The sequence below is a fragment of the Numida meleagris genome, chromosome 2 (genome assembly GCF_002078875.1).
Source record: "Numida meleagris isolate 19003 breed g44 Domestic line chromosome 2, NumMel1.0, whole genome shotgun sequence".
Lineage (NCBI taxonomy): Eukaryota > Metazoa > Chordata > Aves > Galliformes > Numididae > Numida > Numida meleagris.
Genome location: NC_034410.1, coordinates 110,431,524 through 110,451,652, shown reverse-complemented (window position 1 = coordinate 110,451,652; position 20,129 = coordinate 110,431,524). Strand labels below are relative to the sequence as shown.

At 40.5% G+C, this 20,129-nt stretch overlaps 1 protein-coding gene across 14 annotated transcripts in view; it reads right to left on the bottom strand.

The window, feature by feature from the left end:
- Nucleotides 1–20,129, bottom strand: part of FAM110B (family with sequence similarity 110 member B) — a 105,768-nt gene that overhangs the window by 11,676 nt on the left and 73,963 nt on the right. For 6 of the 14 annotated variants that reach the window (XR_002435382.1, XM_021387839.1, XM_021387838.1 and 3 more), the window contains one exon: nucleotides 3,122–3,188. The exons of 4 other annotated variants lie outside the window; for them this stretch is intronic. The gene's annotated coding sequence lies outside the window, so the exon portion shown is untranslated. Of the gene's footprint in view, nucleotides 1–6; nucleotides 1,865–3,121; nucleotides 3,189–5,872; nucleotides 6,258–20,129 lie in introns of those variants that run through there. 4 more of the 14 variants (XR_002435384.1, XR_002435385.1, XM_021387843.1 and 1 more) reach the window with 4 other exon arrangements.

Sequence of the window (20,129 nt, the reverse complement as noted above, 5' to 3'; positions counted from 1 at the left end):
CTGGAAGTCAAGAAAGTTAGAGGAATGCACATCACTGCATATATTCAAGATTTCTTTAGGTACATTGTCAGAAATACCAATCTTGTTGCAATCAACACAATATAACTGCATAACCCAAGTTCTATATTGTACGTGCACACTATGATTGCACATTTGTGTGGATGTACTTACTACAGTTGCTGAAATGTTAGCTGTTAGAATACATTGAGTCTCTTTCCTATTAGTGACATTTAACATAATGATACTTCACTACAAGTGTCTTTAAAAAGCTGCACTTACAAAGTCAGAATTGCCCAGGCTCTTCTTGCTAAATTGTTTTCTGTGTATCTGAGGACACTAATGAAGTTACAGTTATGACAGAAATTCTTCCTGGCCACACCTTTTGCATCACCATAAAAATCTCACTGTCTTAAAGAAACAAAAGCTGTATTGAGTTATGACCAGTGCACTAGTGCATTTAATCAAGTGGAGATGGAAGTAGCAGAGGGAGGGCTGAGGAATCAACTCCAATAAAAAGAAAACCAGCAAACAACCCCCAGGTAAGTGGGAGTGTGGGGACAGGCACAATAAGTGGGAAAAAAAGTGATGGGAATAAAGATGGTAGCAGCAAACAGTGGGCTGGGAAGCAGAAAAAGATTACAAGGATAGTGAGGGATTAAAGGAAAAAGGAAGACACTTCATGTGCACTTCCTCATCACCTCTATCACAACTCTTATGCCCCACATGGGAAACAGAGGCAGGTACGAGTGCAGGGGAGAAGTGTGGACCACTTTTGGGCCACAGCCAGAAGACATGGCCTCTCTCGACTTCTGCAGCCTCCGTGCCTGGGATAGCTTCCCCACAGAGCCCTGGTGGGCTGGCAAGGAGAAAGTAGCCCCAGGGCGCTGGCAGGAGGAGACTAAAGAAGTAAATCAGCCTTTGAACCTCTCGTATTTTCAAGAGGAACACAAACAGTGGAAGAAACCCAGCCAATCAGAAACACCTGCAAGTCAATCAACAAAATGCAGAGGTTTGCTGTAGATTCTCCAAAGCCAGGACTTCCTTTTGGCATTACTTCAGCTGCTCTTAATGTGCCATCAGCTGCTGCAGCACCTATACCTGCAACAGGCTTGCCCTGGGAGAGTTCTGAAGATACGATCACTGCTGACCCTCTCTGAAGAAGTGCCTTGGATTGTTTAGACATACCGGCTTATCTCCTTATCTCCCCCAGATTACTTCACCATTGCCTACATATCCTTCCTCCTCTCATACCTGTGATGCACAGCAATGTTAGTAGCTCACCTCTCTCCAGTAAATAAAAACTTCTCAAAGCAGGGCTGAACATAGTTGCCCAAAGCTACTGCTTGACCCTCATGAATTGTTACATCTTCAGAAATGAATATCAGAGAACTTTTTGAGTAGGTGGATCTAGAGAAACTAAATTTCAAAATCACAACACCAAATCTGAGACAGAAGAATCAGGAGACAGTGCAAACAAGGCACTTGAGCCTCAGGTGAGGAGATGTGGTGTCAGTTCTCTCATATGCCCATGCTTGGCATGTAAAGGTAACCTCTCCGCATCAGCCTACCACCTCCATCGGTGTCAGGGAGCCAAGCCTCTACAATGAAGGGGACGCTCCTCACTTGCTAGCACCAGCTTGTCACTGGCACGGGCAACCAGAAGGTCCCTTCCACCTCAGTCACTCTATGATTCTGATCTGCTCTGGTCTCCATGCACCCCCTAAAAACATCACATTTAGGAGGGCTGGCTGTGTCACCACATACAGGGCCGAGTGCTGTCACTATAATAAATCATGGACTTCATCTTTCATACTGGTAGAACACACAGTATGTCTCCCAGGTAACTGCAGACCTCCTGGAGCACCTGTATGAACACCAAACATCAAGTTCATTCTCTAACAAAATGGAATTAAATCTCATATGAAATGTCACTAGCAAGGTAAAAACATGAAATGTGACAGTGGTATTAGCGCAGATTAACTTCTGACTACAAAAACTGAAATGGAACAATTACAAAGCTTTGAATGTTCCTAGTGTGAGCCCCTGAAGCATAACTTTGATGTCTTTCCATTTTGGACCAAAACATACCTGGGATTTTACATTCTGCAGCTCCTCAAATGACATAAATTGTTTCAGAGATTATTTCAACATTTAACCACTAAATTTGCCATGTATACTCTTAGACTTAACATTTTTGTTTCAAGTAAAAAAAAATAGTGATAATTGTTAATTTTAGACCCCATGTGATGCATATTTACATTCTGGAGCTGAATCTGGTGATAAGAAACAGATGAATGCAAATTGCCTTTGACAGAGTGGAATTAAAACCATGTATTAGTAGAGCATGTTGCTGATTTGACAAATGATGCATCAGGTACTGATTACTGATTTTTTCTTCGCCTCAAATAAATGCTGGAAGTGCTGTAGTAACTTCTAGAGAATTTTATGATCACTGGTACAAACTGCCAGGCTCATACAACTCCTGACTACCTGGGTTTCAAATCATTTCTTTGTACTAACTAAGAACAAGGCTACTAGTATAAGACATGCTTTCCATTTTTCCTGATACTGGATTTCCCCCCTTTTGCTTAGAAGCTTTAAAGACAAGTAAAAGACTCTAAACTTTAATGCTCATCTCCTGCTCCAACTTTGAAATCATGCTCAGAGCATTGTGGATGGACTCAGGGATGTTTAAGCTTCCCTCTGTTTTTGAGCACATCAGTAATAGTAACCAGATTAACAGCAGAAAGCTCTTGAGCACTAGGGTTAGAATTGTGCATTCGTGCTGAAAGTCGGAAAATATCACAATCTACTGAATTGGAAGACTGTAACCAAAGTGCAGGCTGGGAATAAAGAAGGAAAAAACATCTGGACCTACTCAAATTATTTTGCCACGTTGACATGTTCATTGCTGCGTGATGGGCAGCAAAAGCAAGCCTCAATCTTTCTTAAACAGTACAAATGGATCTGTCAACCCAATTGATTAGTAAAGGTCAAGAAAGAGATTCACTACGAGAACAAACCACGAGGACAGCAGAAGAGAACAAGGAAAAGACCTTCTGGAGATGCCCTCCTTCTGTTAACCTCTGGATAAGAAAGTGTATTTAAATCAGAAGGGTACCTGAAAAAGCACAATGCCGAGCTCCTGTTCAGGCTCTGAATGGTGGACTGTAATGCTCTAGTGGAGGCTGAAAGAAAGAAAGAAAAAATATGGAAAAAGCAATTTAAAAAAAGAGAAAAAAAGGGCAGAAATATGGCAGGCCTGTATATATCAGTTGGAGGATGGGAAACCAAGCACCAAAGCTGGTCCACAGCACTACAAAGTAAGACAGCTACACATCACCAAAGCAATCACGAAAGACCAAACATGCGATGAAATCAAGATGGTTACACACTGGAAAAGCCATGAGCTGTGTAATAAAAACTAATTAAAAAGACATTTGGGATGTCTCAGATCATAAGCTCTCATTTGCCACAGTGTTCTGAGGTACAAGACTGAGATTCAGCCATGCTGTGGATAAAATGTGAAGAGGTCCAGATTTCAAAATGAAATTTGTAATGCACAGATTGAGGATAACGTGAATTTTAGGTTCCCGTAATAGATAAACAAAGACTTTTGGTTTGCTTTTTCTCATTTCCAGATGAAGAAGAGAGAATATAATGTTATTAAGAGCAGAAAACCAAAAACAGCATTTCCATGCAATAGCTTTAGCAGGGTGTAGAATCAGTGTCAGCTACCCTGGGGATATTTGTTTGAGGAAAAATATCAGTATGTAAATGCTAATGCTACTTCGTGGAATCTGCTTGTTGATACTGACTTGAAAACATGAAATTTTGAAAATATGAAATCCACAGTAATGACTTATTTTTAGGTGACCTCCTATATTCACAGTTAAGCTCCAAGTGCAAAACTCTGTATGCTTAAGAACACCCGTGCATCTCCTTGCTGGGAAACAGAGATAGCTGACAGGCTATTTTCCAAATCACCAACTCCAATTAAAAATTTCTAAGTTTTTATACAGTTATTAGAAATTGGTCATTTCTTTTCAACACCTACTTGAAGTGATTATTCATGGAGAAATTATAACTTTCAACTGCTGACACAAAATCATGGAAAAGTGGAAATTTCTGTTAATGCAGAAGACTACTTTATTTTTTAATTTAAAAAAATTATTAGCCTTTTTGGTATTTTGTGAGGAGGATTTGGGGCACTTTTCGTAAGCCATGGTAGCAATGTATTTGCAAAACACTCCTCTTGGTTTAGCTAGTCCACACACATCTCACTTCATATTGAGTATCTTCTTTTTCTCTCCAACTTTACTACGTACTATTCTGAATTTATATCAGTTACTAAAATGCATACAGAAAAAAAATCCAAACCTTTTTATTTTGCATCACCTCCTAAACATCTGGAAATATCTTCACAATATATTGGGCAGATGTAAAATGATGTAATTAAACATTCTGAGATTATATTCCTGTGATTATTTCTATAAACAACTGTTAAGGGATAAAAAAATCTGTGTATTAGTTTTGACAGGGAAACAGCTCTGCAGCAGAACACAGCCTTTCTCCCCAGCAGTAAGATGCTGGTTTGAGTTTAGTTGGGTTTGCAGTAACTTGCCAGTCCTGAACATGCAAAAACACAAACATGCTCTAAGGGCAAGTAGCAAAGAGTTTCCTGTCTCCCATACCAACATATATACACTTGTTTTTGTTGTTTTTTTTTAATTATTGACACAAATACATGGATATAAGCATTCACAAATACATGGCTTATTCCAATTCCGGCAATACAAACTGACTTGAAAACTATTTGAAAGATAATAGCTACACAGAAAAATAAAGCCCTTCAAAATATTGGCAAGACCAGAACATGTTCTATCATTTCCTCAGAAAATATAATGCTTATTTGAGATTGTTATTTCAAATAGCAACAAGGATCAACACATTTATGATGAGACTGACAGTGTGAGCTATGCAGTGGGATATATTTAGTGAATAGTAGCGTATACAGGATATACAATTTCAAAAACGTGTAGCTTGTTGTGTTTCCTAAGTGCTAGAAAGAGGTCATGATAATAAAAAGTATCAGTATTAATACTGGAGAAGCTCTTGTACAGAGGATTGTCACAATTCCCTGCTTCCACAATAAACATCCTCCTCCATGTCTCAAGGGTTTTCTCGAGAGGACACACATTAAACTGTGAAATTACTCGGAAGGGACACACCACACAAGCTTCACTGAACTTGGATCAGGACCCAGGATAACAATGAAAAAGAAAGATGTACAAACAAAACCAAACAGATTCACATTCCATGGAGCTTTTGGGCGCTCTACTGTTATCAACATTCATGATATGGAACAAAACACCAAAAACTGAGTTTAGTAGTCACAAAAAAAAAAAACCAACACAGTGACAAAACTGTTAGTAGCTAGAAAAATAAGTCAGACTAGTTTACAAAACAGTCAAAAGGCACAAAATTCAAGTAAGTGGTTTATACAAAGCATGTTTCTAATGGCTTATACACACACATTATCTACATTATCTATATTAAACCATGCAAACAATTGCACTCCATTGCCACAAAGGCTCTTTGTACCATTCCCAGACAGAAAGCATATTTCCAAATGCAAGCCTAAATATTATGCAAGTTTTTCAACCACCAGGACAGCAAAATATTCCTCAGTCTACATGTGCCATCCACAAATGGGACCAACCACAAGGCTCTATAATGCACAAACATCTGGCAAAGCCTGAGGGTGTCTACCTGTCTGCTTTCATAACTGGCAAGAGAGCAAGTCCTCAGGCAAGAAAGCACCAGTGGATTTTGTAGTTGTAAGAATGAACAGCCCAAGGCTGAACTATACCTTGAGTTTGCTGCTTTAAGTGTATGAACTGCTTTGGTAACAGATATCCTCCAGCACTCTCTCATTCCAACACAGTGCAATATAATCCTGATGTCTTTAGAAAATCTCACCCTTCCCATATACACTGTTAGATTCTTCTCACAAACTTCTTGTTACCCTACACAGCTCCGTAGCCCAGCGCCAGTGCAGAGCAACTCAGAAAGACCACCAAATAACCAATGCTTGCCTTTTCTATGAGGTGAAAGGAAGGCCAAGAAGATGTTCCACACCTGCTGGAAAATTAGCAGTACAACATGCAGCTGGCCTAGCCTCAGAAGAGCTCATGTACTTGTGACTTAAGCATTACCAAATGACTGGCCTCTAAGAAGGCACAGAGCTTATTACTGCTGACAACTAACGTTACTGATTCTTTTGTTCCTTTTAATTCTTGCTTGGATTTAATCCTGGACCTGGAGGTGCAAGATTTCATTTCCCTTACAGATGTACAATTCAGATAAAGATACAGCTAGGCAAGCTGCCATGCACTTTTTACATTGGACACACAATACAGTGTTAAAATATTTGCTGGCATGTACGAACATTGAGAGTTCAGTGCTTCTTTTTGGTGGCGCACAAATCTGGTCCTTGCAGACAGGGTGCATCAGGGCACCTGCCTCAGCAAGACTGCAATGGCATGCACTGCCACTTTTGCAAATTTATTACTCCACATATTACTCATTTTGATTTTTTTCCCATTGAGCAATCCAACACAATCAATCATAGCAGATTCATATCACCTCTGCGGAAAAGACTGGTGTCCAAAATCCTTGCTTTTAGAAACAAGCAGTGGTCCTACATGAATCCTCTTCAAAATCAGTAACAAATATACTGTTACAGTGTTAAAGACATGGTAGCTGAAATCTGTGCAAAGAATGGCAAATCAATAAAGCAACAATCCTCATCTTTCCAAATTTCTTGTTTTAAAGAATAACGAAGAGAAATGATAAAAAAAAAAGACACGTCCGATCAAAACCGCACATGGAAAGTGATGTCCACAGAACCAAGACGCATATTCACACCAGTTTGACTCCTGAGCTTTACCTGGAAGATTTAGCATCATTTATAAGGGTAGAAAATACACCTAGGCAGGAAGCACCAGACAAAAGAACTGGACTAGAATCACACTAGGAAATGTTAATGTCTGAAGTATTTTTCAAATCAACAATTCATACAGGTTTGACCTATCACATTCTCCCCTGTACTTGTGTTTATCTATTGCTTTGTTCTCTACAGAATCCCACAGCCTCATTCATATTTCTCTCAGAGAAATCCCTTTGGAATGCCTATAAAAACACTCCATAACGGCCAGGCAGCTGGCATACTGCAATTGCTTGTTATCCTAATTTTAACAGTCCTCACATATATGAGTAAAATCAAGGTCAAGTGAAAAACATTAACAACTATCTGGTGATTTTAAAATTATTTTGTAACTAAATAAATTATGGATGTTTCTATTGTTTTCAGATTTCTATTTAAATCATTTAACAAACAAAGTAATACATTAATTGTTAAGGAAGGAACACTGTTCCTTTTTGAGAATGACTGACTTGAGGAAATTCACACCTGGTCTGGGTGTTGGCAGGACCAAAATTCTCCTTTCAACCGCAAGGCTGGAACATGCGAGTAACACTCATTAAATAAAACACAGAAGACAGGGATAAGATTTTTAGGACTAAGAATCATTGAAGGAACACAGAAGGAACAAAAAGAAAGTAAGGATTTCCTTCAATTTCTGGCCAGCGTCCCTACTGTCCAAAAACCAAACCACATGTTCGAGAGCATTGTCTAGACACTCCCTGAACTCTGGCAGCTTGGGGCTGTGCCCACTGCCCTGGGCAGCCTGTTCCATGCCCACCGCCCTCTGGTGCAGAACCTGTCCCTAAGCCCCAGCTGCCCCTCCCCTGACACAGCTCCATGCCGCTCCCTTGGGCCCTGTTGCTGTCACAGAGAGCAGAGCTCAGCGCTGCCCCTCCGCTCCCTGTGAGGAGCTGCAGCCGCCATGAGGCCTCCCCTCAGCTCCTCTGCTCTGGCTGAGCAGAACCCAGAGATCCCTTTCTGTGAGGCTGCTCTCCAGCCTCTTGTCCTCCAGACTGTATGTTTATCCAGAGCTGCCTTGTCCATCACAGGTACAGAATCCAGCACTTGTGCTCGTTAAAACTTCATGCGGTTGGTGATGGCCCATGCCTCCAATTTATCAAGATCTCTCAGAAAGGCCTTACTATCCTCAAGGGATTCAACAGCTCTTCCCAATCTAGTATTGTCCACGAACTTAGTATACCTTTAAGTGCAGAAAAACTATGCTACATGCAAAAATACTGAGGGTCCCAGATCAGTGATCATTGTGATGGATATTCCATACTTGAAATTTCAAAGTCTGAAAGAATGACCAGTTGTCTGCCACCCAAGCAAGATCCCAGTGTAGATTCTAAAAAGAGTAAAGAAGTGAGCCTAACGCCTGGATTCCTTATTTCAGATACAGTGGAAGAATGAAAAAACATCTGGCCCTGGATATCATGAGCAGAGGGACAGTTCATAACCAGTTCTCAAAGACACTGGCAAGGATGCATTTTCTTGGTTTCATTTTCTTTGGTTAGGTAGTTCTTAACCGAAGAGCACGGTTAGCCCCATGCCTGGAGTAAACATACAAACCATCACTAATAGGATTCAGAGAACATACCAAATTCTTCCTATTTATACTTGCTGAAATCAGAATGTTTGGTGAGCCAGAACCTGGCTTTCTTTTAGACATCTACACTCTGAGAATTTTTTTTTCTTAAAGACTGTTTCCTCCTATTGAAGAAAAATGAAGCAAAAGACATAACAAACTTGCTATTAAACAAATTTTAAGTATTTTCTTAGGCAACATCATGCCAAGTAAAATCAACTTACTGTTTATAGTCTGCTCTCTTTATGCAAAGCTAAAATATTTATACCTAAATATACTTTCTGTAGCTATTCTGATCTTTGCCTTCTTCCAGGTTTAGCATCTCAACCCTGAACAGTAAAACCACTGCAGGAGAAGTTAAAACCATAAATGCAATTTTATTTCAATGACCTGGATAGCAACAAACCTTAATTGGAACCCCAATGAGGAACAGACAGCAAGTACAGGTCACTGTGTGCCCAAGTTGGCCGAGGTGTAAACAAACAGAGAAGATACACAAATCTGCAGCCCATGCTCCGCAAAGAAGCACACCGCACTTAGTATGGCAGGTGGCTGGAGATCACTGGCACAAGTTAGGTGACATATAACAACTTACAACATAACTTTCCCACGATTGAAAGCAAAAATTGGAAATTGTGCATTAAATATCTCCTAACCATCTTTCCATGTCAAAATATTCATCTCACTGTCTTCTCACTGCTTGTGGTTGGTTTTCTGTTTTGTTTTGCAAAGAATGCTGTAACAGAGCAAAATAAACAGACAAACAAACAGAGCCACAAAAGCTAAATGAAAAATGTTAAGAGAGTGAACTTTAAGTCACAGACCTTTTTGCCTGCGTAAATTGTGGGATAATTTTGGCTTAGATACTATTGGCAAAAGGAGACTTAAAATACACGATGGTTTATGTGAAATATTCACATCTGGATGTGTCACATTCTTATCTTACTCAAAAGGTATGCTTGGTGCATTCCCATGATTGAATTCCTCATTTGTCTACACCCATCATTTAAAAAAAAAAAAAAGGCTTGCAATAACTATGATTAACAAACAACTGTAGGTAGTCTTTCATTCTAAGAGTTAACACTGAACAGGTGTTCTAGCACATCTAATTGTGCTCTGTTTTGCTTAATCCACCACAAAAGAAAATGAATTTTTGAAATGAATAAACACAGCTGGAACAGTGCGTTTGGAGCAGTGTATTATATCTCCCAATAGTTATGTTATATAATAGATATAAAATATTTTTAGAAACAGACATTTTTGTGTAATTATATTTTTTTAACAAGATGTGAACCCAGGTACTGCGAAGTTGGACCCATATTTTTAACAGAAATGGTTAATTAAGCCTAAAATCAGGAAGTTCATGCACTCTTTCAAGAGGTAATTAACATCTGCAAGTTGAAGTGTGATCACAGAGAATTAGGAGCTTGGTGTCTCTAAAAATCAAATGCAGCAGTTCAAACTAGAGTGTACAAATTTAAAGGCTACCTTTAAGAAAATGAGACCTCACGTACTGCTGCTACACAAAGAATGCATCTTGCAAGATGTTAAGAAATACATTCCTCCTAATCCCTGTCCCGTCATCATCCCTGATAGCAGATCATACACATCTGTTACTAACACCTCATGATGAAGAGGTGGGGATTAAAATAGGACTCAGCTGCATACGTGCTGTACTACCAAAAGGGGATTCCTCCTTCCTCTCTGAAAAAAAATAAAAAGCAAGAACACACCTCTTGATTTTTATGCAGTTACCTACTTACATTTTCCTGTGTGTTTTTAAACTTTCTGGTGTTTTTAGTCCAAAATTGCAAGAGCACACACCCCTTTCATTAAAGGACACCAAACCAAATATTAAGACAAGGTTTGCCATATGTAAAAACATCCACAGCTCTATTTTATTTATTTCCTCTGCTCAACAAGGGAGAAAAGATCACATATTTAACTCCTTTCTAGGTCACAAACACCACCTCTCTAATGCTTTTTTCATAACGTAAAGCTCCAAAAGGAGCATCATGCTCATGATATGAGCCACAATTCTTCAGGAATCGATCATTGCTGTATATTATCGTATTTCAGAGAGAGAGAGACGCATCCAGCACTTCCAACTGTCAGTCTCTTGATATATTACTTGTTTTAGCCCATGGTAGACAGTTTCTTGATGAGTCTGTGAATTACTCCAGATGAATTCAAGAATACCTATATGAAGGAAATGTATTGTCCACGGTCTAAAATTCCTCCTATAGAATTCATACATACATTAGACAACAACACAGTCTGCACACCAAAAAAACTTGCAAGCTACTGCTTCACATCATGTACTTTGAAAACAATAATACTTCTGGAATTATATACACAGGATAACTGCATATGAATTTTTGGCTGGAAGACAAAAATAACTTACAAAATCAAATTTGAATTAGTCAGGTATCCCAGCTCTTGGGTAATTAGGATGGATGTTTACAATATGCCTGATCCTGTTTCTTAGGGTCTTTTCTGACCGATAACTTCTTTCAGATTAGTACTCATAAGCAGGTTCCTCTAAGATTCAGAAAGATTCTATCTTAAAATTCTTTTTTTTTTTTTTCCTCTCTCTTGATTTGAAAATTTTGGCCATTCCCCCATCCACAACACACTCAGAACTGCTGAAAAAGAGAAGGACCTTTGCAGAGGTTAAAAGCAGACTCTGGGCGCTAAGCCAGTCTCCAACTGTGTTGCGCCCTGCTAAACCGTGTTTGGATTTGCTGCAAGAGCATACAAAATCTGAATAAAAGCTCTTGAAATACCAGAGGCAATCTAATCTGAACAAAATCTGGAAACAGCAGACACTGTTTAAGATCCATTTTTCCACTTCAGTCATTAATGGCATAAGATTTACACCCAAACCTTGGATTTGCAGTAGCATGCACTTGTCTTTTTCTCTTGGATGTTTGCTTTGGCAGATGCAGCATTTTTAATTTCATATTAGCCAGCACGTGTTAAGCTCTTCAAGAAAAGAAGAGGATCAAGGCTTCCTGAATAAGTGCAGTTGTAAGAACGGACTCCGTTAGAGAAACAAAGAACTGAGCTAAGAAATAATGACTGTTTTTTTCCATTATTGTGTATAACATTTGGTGCCTCAGCATATTACATGTAACTGTCTGACAGGAGTTTGCAGTTCTTTTTATACTTTTTCCTTCTGTCAGAGATGCTGCACAAAAAGGTAGAAAAAAGGAAGAGATTAGGACCAGATGAGAAAGCGAACTATTCTCTGGAATACATCATGCACACAGCAAAGGAAAAAGAGCTTGTCCTTTGGACACAATGCTTGCAATGATGCTGGCTGCCCAGCGCCAGACCAATACCTGGACAGTTAGGGGGCTGGAGCACATACCATCAGAGGGAAGGCATAGAGCACTGTGGTTCTTTAGCCCTTTTAAGAAAGGACTACAGGGGGCCCTAATTGTAGTCTGCAAGTACCTAACAAGACAAAGGCCAAGGTGTGTGGGAAATTCTGGCTTTGTACAAAGACAAAAATCTCTTTATCCCAAGGGAGGTCAAACACTGGAACAAGTGACCAGAGAGGCTGCGGGACCTCCATCCTTGAAGATCCTCAAGACTGTCCTTGATACCGCCCTGAGCAACCTGATCCAATGGGATCTGCCTTGGCCAGCAGGTACCTTCCAGAAGCACCTTCCAACCGACACAGTTCTTCTCACCAATCTCATTGTCTCTTTCAGTTCTAACAGTCAGTGACACTATGCCTCATCCTATCCTCAACAGCAAGTGACCCAAACATGAGCGACATGGTAAGAAATAATATGCCGTACAAGTTAAAGTTCATCACCATAAATAATTTTGCTTCTTGGTATGCATGGGGTGTTTCCTCTGCGCTTCTGCTTTTTGCATCTCCCAATGACTCAGTTGTCAACAGCAGACAAAACAGGATGACTTGAGGAAATCAAGGAAACACAAAGAGACAGAACAAGGCCTACCTAGACAAAAACGTACAATCTCTCCTTTTCAATAGAAGGCATCCATAACACTCACTGAGGCAGTCAGTTAATAGGCAGTGCTATGCAGCATTTAGGAATGAGTTCAGGAGAGGACTGAGGGGGACATGAAGCTGCTGAGGTTGGCGTTACAGTAGAGTCTAAATAAATGACTAATGTGTTGTGCCATTCTATGCAAGCCTTGTTGGCACGTTATAATGTTCAGTATGGTACAATTTTCCCAAATACTGGTGATACAGATATATAGGATGTGCAGGATATGTTGGGACAAACCTAAGTGGCGGGCACAGAAATCTTGCAATTTATAAAACTGTCTAATCAAACAAGATTTTCTGATGCCATGAAACAAGTGCCAGGTAGGGAAATTACTGAGGATCCTATGAAAAATTCTACAGTATGTGTCACATCTATTGAACTAGCCAATCTAATGGCAGTGACGTGATCTGCTCCCCTGCTCATGGCAGATCACATTTAGGCAGAAACATGCAATGATTCTGCCAGAAGAAGACAGCAGATACACAGACAACCTTTAGTTAGTCTGACTGTTCAGCTCTCCACCAGTGCTTCTGCCCACAGTGCAGTTAGGAACATACAAATATTTACAGCAGCACTACTCCAAGGCAGTACCCTTAGCAGACAACAGAAACCACCAAACTAATTTTTTTCTATTCAGTGGAAATAAATAATAGCACTATTAGAAACTGACAAAGAACAAACAAAAGCAACTAAGTAAACCCCCACAGAAATCTCCTAATTAAATAAAGTCCATTTTTCACAGCATGGATGTCTGGAATCTCAAGACTGCAAAACATGCAACTCTCTTCCCCCATTTTATTTGCCTTAAGTCAGCCCTTTTTCTTTAGCATCTCAATCAAAAGCAAACTACATTTTAAAAACATCCATCTTAAGACATGAGCACTGCTTAATAATGAAGCTGCTGAAATGAAAGCACAAGTCTTGTTACTCTGTCAGGCAGCTCCTACTGAACACTGCAGGAAAAAGGCAGTCATTACAGAAACAGGACCTGCTCAACAGCTACGTGTCTTAAAAATCCTGGAGTCTGGGCTCACAGCTATCCTCCCTGCTAATTACTAATGGATATGAAATAAACTTTGTAATGCTCATTAATGATCCTCCAAATAGCTTTACACTAGGGATGCTCTCTGCACTGTGTGTAAACCATGCTGTTACAGACACAGTTTAAGGTTGGTGAGGTTTCTAAATAGTGTCTCTGCACTAACAATCTCTTGTTAGTAACCCAATGTGGTTATTACAACAACATACGAAGAGTCCACAGGAAAGGAATATTTTTGAGTGTGGAACTGTTCTACTTTAGCACTTCCTATGAAAGAATAAATGTATGCGGTTCACATCACTGCATCTTTGTTTGCAAGTTCCAAGTCTTTTGGTAAGGAAGTTATTATTTATGTTTGCACAACAAGAGCTGATGCTAAGAATTAATAACATCTGTGCATTGTTAATGAATTTTGTACTGACAACTTATTTGAATTCATACGTTATACTTCACTTGCAAAGATAGCACAGTTACCCTTTATTAGTCACCACAGTGACAGTCCCCACCAAACCTCACTGTACAAACAAAGCCTTGCAAAATGCTTTGCTTCTGAATCGCTGCTTTATAAGTCACAGGAATAGTACAGCATCCACCACACACAAATTGCAAACTACTAACTACTGAGGTCTCTTCCAGCAACCTGCACCCCTGGTGTGCCCAAACACCACCACAGGTAGCCAGAAGCAGTGCGTAGTGTCCCAGAAGCTTTGCTCTCTGGAATGGAGCAGCGGGCACACGATGCTGATGTTGGGCTCACCCTCTAGATGAGAGCAGTGTTGGGCTCACCCTCTAGATGAGAGCAGCTTCAGACTGGCTCACCCCAGGACAGGACAGTGTTACCACAGATCTTTAGTGCAGCTGAGCACTGGCTTTGCAAATGTGCTCACCCCCCACTAAAAGCTGGTTGAGCTGCAGGAGAAGAGGCGGGCAAAGGGTCAGCTCCTACTCCCACTCCTGACAATGGCACATTTCTTAGTCACTTCCCAGTTCTGGGCGCTGAGAATCACTGTGTGAAATTATAATGTCGTTTTAATGCTACCATTATCAGCATTGTCTTCAGACAATAAAATGTTCTGTCGTAGTCATTGCAGGATGACAGCAGTGAATACACACTGAGTCACTCCACATTAATTTAAATAGCACAACTGTGTGAACACATGTTCTTCAGTTAAATCCACACACACAAGTAAAAATAATCAAATCTCCAAGGAAGAACTCACTTTCTACACAATGCAACACCAATCCTCCTTGCTGTACTGCTACTCCCTGAATAAATATGAGGCAGAATGCTTAGCGAACCACTACTGTTTTCTGATCCAGTAGAAGGTACACAAAGCCACCCTCGGAGAGTTACATCACTAAAAATGTATGTGCCTAAACCTGCCTTCATTTGGCGTCTTCCACAACAGATGCAGAAATGGTGCCTGCAGGCTGAGCATCGCGACAGTGACACAGTGAATTTTAGGGTTTCCCTCCTCCTCCTCAAATGGGAACCTTGCTCCTCAAGGAAAATAAAACTAAAAAAAAAAAGTCACTCAAATGTTTTCTCGCCCTACGTAACAGCGTACCCCAGTTAGTGCATCACATTCAGAGTTGGAGATACCCAGAATACTTGCAGCTGAGGCACAGGGGATGCCTACAGCCCCGATGCTCGCTCTTATCATAGGACTTGATGTGCAGCCAGCTCATCACGCAGTGCTGATACCAACGCGTGTTAAAAAGAAGCCAACAACTGCTCTGTGTTCAGACTCCTCCGTGTTTGTGCTCCATAATGAAACCACCACCAAGAATAGAAACTGGCCAAGGTGCATCATAAATGAAAAGCCAGAATAACTGAAGTGAGCACATTTCTTCATACTAATGCCCATCAACAGTTGCCGTCACACCGGAGCTGCACAGCTGCCTGAAGGGATGTTATTTCATGCTTCCTAAAACAAAACTTCCTACAATAACTCTAACATGCAACTGCATTTACTCATACCAGGTGTTGTCATTATAAAAGGCTCTTGGCATGCTCTCCATACTGTGCCCTTGAAGAACTGCCCTGCCTGATAAAGGATGACAGCAGTTCAAAGAGGGTTCAAAACACATAACTGAGGCCAACAGAGCACCCATACGACCAGCTATTCCTCTAGAAGGAGCTCAGGTATGTCCACCTTGAGTCCAGGTACTTGTCTGGCTTCCTGTGGGAACTTCTGTTTCTCTCCAGTACCTCTTCACACTCTTGAGCTGGGGAAACAAGTCCCCTGCCTGCTCGGTGGTTTTAAGCTCACTCTACACAACACAGGTGAACAACAATATGCATGAAAAACAGGCAGCAGTTACCACCTCACCAGGGACCAAAGCAAGAGGAAATGCCTTTGTTACCGCTTTTACCCTTCACCAGTCTCCCCTTCTCATGCAGTCTCATCGAGCACCTGTACCACCCAATTATGGTTATCTACGCTGTCCCAAAGAAGCACCTCACAACAGCACCGTCCCTCCCAGCAGCTCTGTGATTCACAAGCCCAAAATGTAAGGGCTGTGCAGAAAGTAATGCCTCCTATTTTATTATGTTGGCCCACGATGTCAGAGGCAAATGCTGGTGATGTGACAGCAGGGGTTGAACCTTCTCACCAACATCCCTTTACATTTTGTTGCTCAATGACAGATGGCAGCAGAGGGGCAGTCTGACAAAATGGTGTCTGACACGGAAGTGCGGATGAAGCAATGGCGTGTCACTAAAATAGCACCAACTGACATTCAACAACACTTGCTGAACATTTATGGAGACCAAACAGTGGACACGACTGGTGGTATGTTCCAGTAGTGACAACAGGGACATGAAAGACAACTCACATTCCAAACAGCCAAGCACAGCAGTGACACCTCAAAATGAAGAGTGCCTCTATCAGGTCATCCATGTGAATTAGCTGATTACAACCAGGGAGCTGTGTATGGAACTGAGTATCAGTCTCAGCGTGTTGGAAACAATAGCAGCAATGCTGAAATACCACAAAGTTTGTACCAGGTGGGTCCCACAACTGCTCACACAGAAACAGAAAGAACACTGAATGCAAGTTGGTCAGGGCCTACTGAACCAATACAAGGCTGAAAAGTGACAGCTTCCTGGATCACATCATTAACAGTAACAAGGCACAGTGTCACCACTACAAGTCAGAGTCAAAACAACAGCCTATAGAGAGGCAATGTGAATTTCCCATTGAATAAAATGTTCAAGACACAGCCCTCATCAGGCAAAATGATGCGCACTGTCTTTTGGGACAGGAAAGGGGTGATCCTTCTGGATTTACTGGAACCCAGACAAACCATCAACTCTGACCATTCCATCATGACACTGACTAAGCTGAAGGCTCAAACTTCAAGAGTCAGGCCAGAGAAGATGACAACCTTTCTCTCACAACATGATAATGCCAGGACACCTACCAGTTTGAAGACCATGGAGAACACTGCCAACCTTGGCTGTGCTGTCCTACCACACCCACTGAGTAGTCCAGATTTGGTGCCTTCTGACTTCCACCTGTTCAATGAAAGAGTGGGCAATGAAAGAGTGGGCAATGTTTTCCTAGCAACGACACCATCACAGCAGCTATGATGTAGTGGGTCACCTCCACTGGTGCAGATTTTTACAAAAGCAGCATGCAGGCTCTTGTTTACCACTAGCAAAAATGCACAGCTAATGGTGGTGCCTGTGTTGAAGAATAGTGTTTTGTAGCTGAAAATTTGCTCTATCAAACAGTATTATTGTGCTCTTTGTATCTGTTGCAGTTTCCATGGCAATAAATAGGAGGCATTACTTTTGGAGCAACTTACGTACCACTGTGCTGCTGCCCAAAATGCTTCTTGTCTTTCAGGCTTTGGAAGTGCCGGGGCTCCCTGCGGCATGGTATGGGCAATGGGCAGACGCAACAGCTTGACTGCTTCTCTTCTCTGCCCAGCAGCAACCAATGCCCTGCAGTGCAACCTCCCAAGCTGCACACAGGAATACCAAGGAACAGAAACAGAGATGCTCAGGAATCAAGTTTGGTAAAGAAGGCCAGCATGCAACCTCATGGAAGCTAGTTAACTGCATATTGTCCATGACTACGGAAAGTGATGCTATTTACAAGCCCACATGGGAAGGAATATTGTGGAGAGAAAGTTGTAGGTCCTCAGCTTTGAGGTCCATCCAGACCTTATGTTTATCATTCTTAAACTTCCTTCTTCCCCCATTCAAGCCCTGACTTCAAGTCACAGGCAGGTTGGCTGGCATCTTGATGTGGCACCCTGGGCCTCTCAGATTAGACAACCGAGCCAGAAAGTGCTCCTCTAACAAGGAACAAAACCAGTGTAAATTACAAAGGGAAGCAATACGGGAATGGAGGATGATTGTAATGTTGTGTTTTGGAGCTCAAGTTTTTAATTGGTCCCACATCACTACCACAAATTGCAGGGTACACAGTTTCTGCGAAAGCTAGTTATGACAGCCCTTCATATTCTTCCATGAAAATCAATTAAATGACACAGCACCACACACTGACTAATGGCTAACTCGCAGAGTTACTCACAGCTGCTTACATGTAATCAAAATGTCTAGCTCTAATCACACTCCATAACTGTTAGCATTTGCAGTTTATACTCTCAAGGAGATGAACACTTCAAATGATACTAAGCAACGCAGAAACAACTTAAAAGCTCAAAATTTCAGGTCAGACAATGAAGTCTTTCCTGTTCTGCTTCTCCCAAACCTGTTTAAGTGAAGACTTGCAGTGCAGAGTGGCAGCCTTCAGAAAAGTTAACTTTCAGTGACCTTACAGTTTATCCTCTGTAGCTGAGGGGGAGGCTTGTGCTTCAACTTGGTAAAAAAAAAAAAAAGAAGTTTAGTGTGAAACGTAGCGCATCTGATATTTACGTCCTTTTCTCCAGCGCCATAACTCTTGTTGAAGCATTAGATTTTACTGTGCAGATACAAGTCTTGTATTTCTGGCTTGCCCTCCCCCAACAACAAGGTAAGCCTTAAGATTTATTCCAGCAGACAAGAACAGTGAAAACAAAACAAAAACAAACAAACAAAAACCAACGGCAATCTAAGATGACAAAATGCCTGGAGCATTACAATGTACTAAAAATACCACTTTTTTTTATTTCACACATTCAGTCCTGGAATGATTTGCTGTAGCCTTCAGAACACTGAAAGTCAGATTGACATCAGAAAATGAAACAGCCCTAGCTATAGCCTGTGAAATACTGCTGTAATACAAACTTTAAGTGTCAAACTTCAGTGAATTATGAAATTTAGTACGTCCTCTATTTTCTACCTGTAATCTCTCATATGGATAACAGTTATCACAAGAACTATCTGCCCTTGTGCTGTGAAGACTGACTTGGTTATTTTACAGCTGTTACTATGAAATCAGAAGTGAAAACCAATCACTAAATCATGGATTTCATGAAACTTTCAAGAAGCTAGAATATCGTTACGAGTTCTGGACTACAATAAGTAGATAAAAGCAGAAGGGATGAGATAAAACAGGTACAGATACAAAAAAAAATCGCATTTTAAAGTTTCATATTTTGAAACACATGGGAGGCAAAAGGAAGGAGGAGAAATCTGACAATAATATTTAGGCAGTAACGATATGTAAAAGAGGTAAACAAATTTCAGATTTCATAACTATTTACTTTTTTTTTTTAATTCCTTCTTCTCGGTACTCTTAGATTTCTGTATTCACTAGAGGATTTCAGTAAAAACACACTGTATTCTCATTTCAGGGCATCGTCTGAGTGAATCGGTTCATTTTCTTCTCAGTAGATCAAAATAAGATCAAACAAGTCTGAATTTCTACCTGTTTTCCATGGTGCACAAAGACAACACAGCTACAGGTAATTTCTGAAGAAACTCATAACTGTAAGTGCACTTACTCAAATACAGGTGTATGTGTACATTTCAGCTTAAGTATATAGAAGCAAATTAACTTGAGGGGGGAAAAATAACAAAAAGACTGCTAAATAAATCTGCATGTGCTACGTTTTTGCAGAGGAGGGCCAACTGTCATAAAGGTACAGCACTTCACTTGCGTGGTGGGACACCATGCACCCGCACTGAAGGATAAATACAGGAGCCCACAAGAGAAAATTTCTGTAAAAGTTCTCGATTTTTCTTTTTCCTTTTTTTTTTTTTAATAGTATCTTATTAGTTCTTAGAAAATAACACTTTTACACTTGAATTTGTTAATCTTCGTTCATTCATCAGCAGCAGCTGTAGTAGAAAACAGATAACTGAGATGTGAAATCTTGCCATTAACTTCAGTACTGTTTGAGAAACCTTAAAACTTGGAAGCAGATTATAGGAAATACAATTTTTTTTTTTATATTACTTTCACATACATAGATAATGTGTTTATGGTATTTATGTATATATTTTACACTGAACTGCAGAAAAATCACTGCTTTCCTCTCCACCATACCTTCCACTTCCTGCAAAGGAGATCCTAACTCATGCTTATG